The 7,500-nt window shown below is 46.0% G+C and overlaps 1 protein-coding gene across 5 annotated transcripts in view; it reads right to left on the bottom strand.

Moving 5' to 3' along the window:
* Nucleotides 1–7,500, bottom strand: part of LOC134437752 (multiple C2 and transmembrane domain-containing protein 1-like) — a 232,122-nt gene that overhangs the window by 18,311 nt on the left and 206,311 nt on the right. The gene's annotated exons all lie outside the window — the stretch shown is intronic.

The raw sequence follows: 7,500 nt of genomic DNA, 5'->3' as shown, positions 1-7,500 counted from the left end.
AGAGAGAGAGAGAGAGAGAGAGAGAGAGAGAGAGAGAGAGAGAGAGAGAGAGAAGCAGGGCGGAGGAAGACAAAGAGAGAGAAAAGAAACAACGAGAGAGAGATAGAAAGAGAGAGCGATAGAGAGAGGGAGGAGAAGGAGGCTGGTTGCACAAGCATCTTCAGAAGACACAGGATTATATAAAACACCATCAAAGACTGGAGATGACACCCTATCCTCTTGATGCCAACAGCTTCACTCGACTGCAGTGAACTTCAAGCCGGCAGAACAAACAAGATTTTTTTTCCCTTCCTCCCCTTTTCTGCGCAAGCTTTTGTGAATTCAACGTTGAAAATGTGCCTACACACACTCGCTTTCTCTCCATCTATCTCTCCCTTTCTCTCTCTCTCTCTCTCTCTCTCACACACACACACACAGTAGCACACACACAATGAATATGAACCCTAACGTCTTATGTTTCCGACACAGAACGATTGTTGTACCTTGCGGACATCTTTTCTGCTGCTGACACCACTGGTTTCATAGTCCACAGACATGACATACAGTATCATGTGTGATGGGGGAATCCCTCACATCAGTGATCATCATTTAATAAGTGTAAGCGACAACAAAATCATGCAACAAGAAATGAACTGCAGAGTAAGAGAAATACAGAGGCAAGGACAGAGAGAAAAGAAGAGGGAGAGTGGGAGAGAGAGAGAGGGAGAGAGGGAAAAGGGTGTGAAAAGATGAGTGTGAGTTATTAAAGGAAAACTCCAATTTCAACAAGAAGTTGTGTTGGTCATGCTACCCTTGACTTGGCATTAACCGCTGATGCAGGCATTTTTGTTCCGCCCATTCCAAGATCCTGGCCATTCTAATAGGGACATGGGTTAGTTTACATTTTAAAATGCTGTAACATCCTCTCAATAAATAACATCCCAAAAGTTATGCAACATCAGCAGGCATCTTACAACACAGCACTAACTATTGGGGTATTGAAGTATTTTAAGATTATTTTTTTTTAGAATGAACAGCAAACCAGGCTCCCATTGTCCTCAAGGCCAGGATCTCGGAAAGGGCTGAACAAAAAAAAAAGTGTCAAGTGAAGTTTAGCACTGTGAGCAATACAACTGCATGTTGAAATTGGCAGGAATCCTCCTTTAAGAGTGATTGAGTGTCGGAAAATGAGTGAATGCAGAGTGCCCTGAGACCAGAGAGCATTGATGTGTTTCATTGTGGGTCACAAACATAACGCTACACAATGTGCTTTAATCTCATACAGTATTAAATTAGCACAAGGATCACAAATAAACCTCACGAGGACAGAGAGCATTACTTTACACAATACCATTTGCGAGTTGTAGGGCTCAGCAAACTCCTTTCCTAAACCTCAGAGGATGCACTTCACAATCAGACATCCCAATCTACAGCTAGGACTATTACGCCTGTACAAGCACACAGGCTGAGAGGATTCTGGAGGTTGTTCGTAGAATTGTTTATTTATGCCAAAAGACCTGTTTCTCTTTACAAACAGACAATCTTCACCATCTTCAATATCTACACATGGTGAGGGGATTCTGGAAGAAAATATATTTGTATATTTAAAGGAGACCTCCAAAATGTGAAAAGTTGATGGGGAAAAAAAACCCTCAGTGTTGCATGCGCACTCACGCACGCATGCACGCACGTACGCACACACACACTAGACACACACACAAGACACACACATAAGACACACAAGACAAATAGATATAATTAGACAGTGTGTCCCAAGGTTATTTTTCTTTGCAAATATTTGACAAGACTCCCTTTCTTTTCTTTTCCTCCTCCGCTGCCCCCCATCTGTTCTGGATTAGGCGCTAAAACAAAGCCTGCTGCTCCCTCCCTCCATCCCTCCACTGCTATTGTGAGGGGATTTCTGGGAGTTGTGTGCTGGAGTGGGGCGCTCCGTGAGGTGGGGTGGGGGGGTCCAGGGACAGGGAGAGAGTTGTGTGTGGTGAAGAGACACGGGGAGAGAGAGAGAGAGAGAGAGAGAGAGAGAGAGAGAGAGAGAGAGAGAGAGAGAGAGAGAGAGAGAGAGAGAGAGAAAGAGAGAGAGAGGCAGAGAGAGAGAGAGAGAGAGAGAGAGAGAGACAGACAGAGGCAGAGAGAAAGAGAAAGAGAGAATCAGAGAATGGCAAAAAAGAGAAAAAGAGAAAATGGAGAGAAATGGAGGGGAAATGAAAGCTAGGGGTGGGGGTGGAGGGATGGTGCTCTGATAGAGGGTTGTGGTCTTGGGGCACACAGGGTCATTCCAGCATCATCCAAACCCCCACATATCTCCCTCATCACCACCACGGCCCCTCACGATCCTCAGCTGCCCCCAGCCCAACACCCCATCACACCCCCAACCTCCATCCATCCATCCACCTCTGGCCACCCTCCCAGAGCCATGAGCTAACTCTTATTTCCTGCCTTCAAACAGCGGCGGAGGTGGGTGGGGGACTGCAATAATACTGTAGCAGGGGCAGGGGAGACGGCCTGTTTGCTCTGCCCCCCCCCTCTACATCCCACTCTGCTCCCCCCTCGGGTGGTGGAGGGGGGTGCAGGACCTCAGCAGACCCCTCCACCACTGAATCCACCTCTATACCGCACCCACAGCTAGTCCACCAGTATAGGTGCTATGTTCAGTACCTTACATTCACCTAGGACTAACTTCACCTGCGGTACAAGTCTTACTTGTGATGTATTATCTGTGTGCTTTAAAACAAATTGTCTTGGCGGGGAGTGTGGCAATGTGAAGTACTGTGAAGTAATGTGAAGGTTTTAGAAATGCATTATTTAATATCTAGCATGCACATCTAATATCTAACATAGTGAACATAATGTGGGTGACATAATCTCGTTTCACCACAGCCCCAAGGCTATTACAAATAAGCTTCATTACACTGTCTTATTGTTGCAATCAATGCGACAGATGCCGTTTTTGTGGACTCATATATGCTGTGAATAACTGTACTTGTGTTTCCCTGTTTGACTTACCCTGCTTTTTCATTACCTCAAGTGATTGCTACTTTTTGGGAGTGGAAGCACCAAGCAAAACACGGGTCAAAAGTGCTGCGCAGACGCCGACCTTGCTGTTTTTTTTCCCTTTACTGACTTACCAGTTGTACCAAACTGAAAGGCTGGATGGCTTGGGATGTTGCTTACTGTTGTTTTGAAATACCTCATCTACTATGTGATAAGATAAGCAACACTTCTCTTTTGTTTGCCGGACAATACGTACAGTATAGACCCACAAAACATCCCAGATATGCCAAGTACGGAAAACCTATAGCATTTCTAGAGGGCCTAGTTGAGAATCACAATGTATAACGGTGATAAACCAACAGACACCATAGGCTGAGGCCTCTACTGCTCCACTTGTGTGCTTGTGTCTTGGGCACCTCCTTAGCCGGGAGATTGATGTGGCGTTTTGTAATCGTGCCTCGCCAGACTGCTGGCACGCCTGCCCGTGCCCACCCCGTGGGGGCCTCAGTGGCGTCACCGTCCCGTTCCTGTCGCTCGTGATATCTGCGTGCCAAACGTGGAGAATCTCACCGACGCAGGCCAGGAGAGTGGAGGCAGGCTATAGCCACGGCAGAGCAGAGTGCAATGCTGCCTGCAATGCTGCCATGCTGGTGAGGCAGTGCCAGCTGGATTAATAAGAGGAGAGAGGGAGGCGTCAGGATCATTTACCATCCCTTTAAAAAGAGGAGGAAACGCCTCAAAGAGAGAAGCATTCAGACTGGTCCCCTTCTAAAGGACGAGGCCAGAGATGACTGGAGTGCTTGAAAACACCTTTTTTTAGTTGTTTGTTGTGGTGCCACCCATAATGACTAACGTTTCAACTCTTTGCATCCACTTCTGAGTCAAAGCAACACAGAGAGAGTTCATGAGTCTTCATGAGTCTTCAAGGGCAAGCCTTTGATGGCTGCACAATAAAAGCAGGCATGACTAGGGAACACCTAAGTAACAAATAAACCAATAACTTGTTGACAAACAGACCACTAGGTTCAGACATAAAGGGAGGAAAGAGATGCATGTTCTTGAAGAGATCAAGAATGATCAAGGGATGCCAAGTAAACAAGGCAAATAGGACGTGTAGCAAGTGTGTGTAAATGGGATTATTATTAAGCTGTAAAAATGTGTAGCAGTCTGACATAACCCTGAGGGACATGAAGTGAAGCCTGAAAAGCAAAACAAATTAATAACAAAATGCCAAAGCCCTTGTATGCTGTACATGCTTTTTTATACAATGCCATTAGACTTGACGCTCTGTTACTCTTTTAAATGTTGTTCCAAGTATATATATGTGTGTGTAATTGTTTTCCTGTATGTGTTGGGCGTAATTGAGCTTGGGCTAGAAATGTCACTTGAAATGTTCATGCCAAAGCCGCCTGGCCCTGTACCCTTTCCCTCTAAGACCCCCCCTCTCCTCATTTCCATCAAACCCCACCCTGCTGATGTGCAAATGAGAGGCAACTGCCGCGCCGAGGTGAGCCCTGACTTGTCATCTCACGTACGGCGGACACGCCAGACAGCGAGCGGAAAGAGGGAAAACAACAGAGTCAAAAATGAATGAACGAGAGCATCAATTTTCCAACAGGAAGATCATTAAGAGATTGATCCATAATATATGTCACCGTCTCTCTCTCTCTGGTGGGGAGGATGGGGTCAGGAAGGGTGGAGAAGAGAAGAGAAGAGAAGAGAAGAGAAGAGAAGAGAAGAGAAGAGAAGAGAAGAGAAGAGAAGAGAAGAGAAGAGAAGAGAAGAGAAGAGAAGAGAAGAGAAGAGAAGAGAAGAGAAGAGAAGAGGAACTAGAAGCTGGGGAGGAAGAGGAGGATGAGGAGGAGAGGGAGGGAGAGAATGTCACTGTCTCTGGTGGGGAGGACGGGGTCAGGGTGGAAAAGAGAAGAGAAGAACTAGGAGGTGGAGAAAGAGGAGGAGAGACATTCTGGATGAGGAGAGGAGAGGAAGAGGAGAGGAGAGGAGAGGAGAGGAGAGGAGAGGAGAGGAGAGGAGAGGAGAGGAGAGGAGAGGAAGGGAGGGGTAGGAGAGGAGAGTAAGGGAGGGGTAGGGGCCTGCGTGAGCAAACTCATCTGCCTGGCGTGTCAGACTGCTGTTGGGAGGTTAATTAAAATGGCAGTGTTAATTATGTCTGAGGTGTGCGTCGGCCGGGCTCTCCTGAAACTGCTGCTGAGGAGGACTCCCTCCCTCCCTCCCATCCCTCCCTCTATCACCCCCTCCCTCACTGCATCACACCATCAGCAACTCCGCAGGGTCAACACACGGGCACACCCACACTTTAAACACTTACACTCACTCACTTCAGGAATAATTGGTGAAAAATGAACGCTCTACTACGCTGGCTAGCCTGTCACCTTACATGGGAAACACACTGGATCAAAACGCAATACACACCAAAGGGTCTTGCCGTTAAGCACAGTGTGTTGCGTGTGTGGTCTTTAGCACTCTGTGTGTACTACAAAGTTTCCAACTGTATACTAGTGAGCTCACTTTTACTACAAAAGGAGAAAGTACTTACTCATAGCTCACCATATACCTATCGGCACAGGTACCCACAAACCAGTGAATGGTGACTTGAGACTGAAGAGGGTATTCTAAGAGACCTGTATGATCTCACTTACAGGCCAAAGGGGGTGATGATTTATGTGTATAACCATGAACACACTCAGACACTCAGTGTGGTGTTACATGAATAACTACTCTACACATACAATGAGTTAAGGTACTAACATTTTGGCTCACAGTACATTCCCCACACAGGGCAAGTTCAAGTGGTGAGAGGGATGGTGACAATGAGTGTATGTATATGCAGTTCAGTATCTCGAATGGCGCTTATATGAAAATTGAGTTCTATATCCCGGTCTATATCCTTTACAGACTTCTCCTCAATTTCTATTCTATTCTATGGAGAGTCTCTGTATCCAGGATAAGGTGCTTGTATGCATCGCATCAATACTCCAGTTTCTTTCAGAGTACTCCACCTACAGGTAGCATATCCCAATTTCTCAAAACCCCAAATAAGGGCTTATTTGGCATACTGCAGTCGGGAAAAGGTGCTTATATATTCAAACATAAATTCAGGAGACTTTAATATCCCATTCCCAATCATATTCGGCATACTGAACTGCACGTAAACAAACTCAATGGTGTACTAAAAGATTGGGAGAGAACAAAGATGCATCTTCTTACTCTAGATAAATGAGTAATTACACATTTTCATTCAAGGGTTCATATTGTAGAGCCCTTCTTAATGAAACTATTCATGGGAGTCATTCATCACTGGCATACTACTAACCTCCACTCCCCAGTGCCATCCTGCATTTTGCAACACTACCTTTATGTTGCCTTTGCTTCCATTGTGATCCTCTGCATATCTGTAGGTTGTTTACCACATGCCTATTTTTGTGAGTTGTTTGGATAAAAACTGAGTTGTATAAAGAATTACTCGCACAGATATAATTACAACACTAGTAGTATGATATTACAAAGTTGAAACCATGTAGTATCATATCACGAGGGCTGTAATTACATCTGTAAGAGTACTTCTACTTCTACTTTACACAACTCTGGATAACAGCATCTGCAAAAGTTTAATGTAAAATTCTTTGGGGGTTGTTTACATACTCAAACCACCCTGACACGAGAGGTCGAAACGCATTGCACCACAGTAGTTCAAGCACACCACAGCAGCCTTAGCTCTTATAGTCGAGACATTATTGATGATCCTCCTCGCCCTATAAAAAATGAAACGCTTCTGTTTTGCTCTTCGACAGAGAAACCCAGACCAGACATGGGCCACTTACCCCTTTGGGCAAGGGCACAGCTCGAAGAGCACAGAGAGAAGTGAAGAGAAGAGAAGAGAAGGGGATGGGTGGAGGTGTGGAGGATGGTGTGGTGGCGTTTGGTTGGGGCGCGGGCATGGAGGCGCGCGGGCTTGGCAGTCATTCCCCCTCATGTGGTTTCCACCTGCGTGCCCGAGGTGCTTGAGAGCAGCAGACGGATCATTTAGTCCAATTGGAGGCCTGGGGCGCCGTGCCACTCAGAGGCGGGATGGGCACCGATTGGAGGAGATGAGGGCAGGGACGGGACATTTAATACTACGGATATTAGGTTCTCCTCTTCAACAATCTCTCTCTCTCTCTCTGTTTATTCAACTCCCTCTATTTACAGGATATATTTTTATAGGGAACACAGCACCATCAGACACACTGACTCAATCACATCCATTGTGCATTTAAGAGTGATGGTTATGAGTCTTTGTGTGTGTGTGTGTGTGTGTGTGTGTGTGTGTGTGTGTGTGTGTGTGTGTGTGTGTGTGTGTGTGTGTGTGTGTGTGTGTGTGTGTGTGTGTGTGTGTGTGTGTGTGTGTGTGTGTGTGTGTGTGTGTGTGTGTGTGTGTGTGTGTGTGTGTGTACGCGTCTGTCTATATCTGATTTCCCCAGGCAATTACATATGAATAGGAAACTGAAC

The sequence above is a fragment of the Engraulis encrasicolus genome, chromosome 21, assembly GCF_034702125.1.
Source record: "Engraulis encrasicolus isolate BLACKSEA-1 chromosome 21, IST_EnEncr_1.0, whole genome shotgun sequence".
Lineage (NCBI taxonomy): Eukaryota > Metazoa > Chordata > Actinopteri > Clupeiformes > Engraulidae > Engraulis > Engraulis encrasicolus.
The sequence above is the reverse complement of the archived record's forward strand: the minus strand, read 5'-3'. Positions and strand labels throughout refer to the sequence as shown.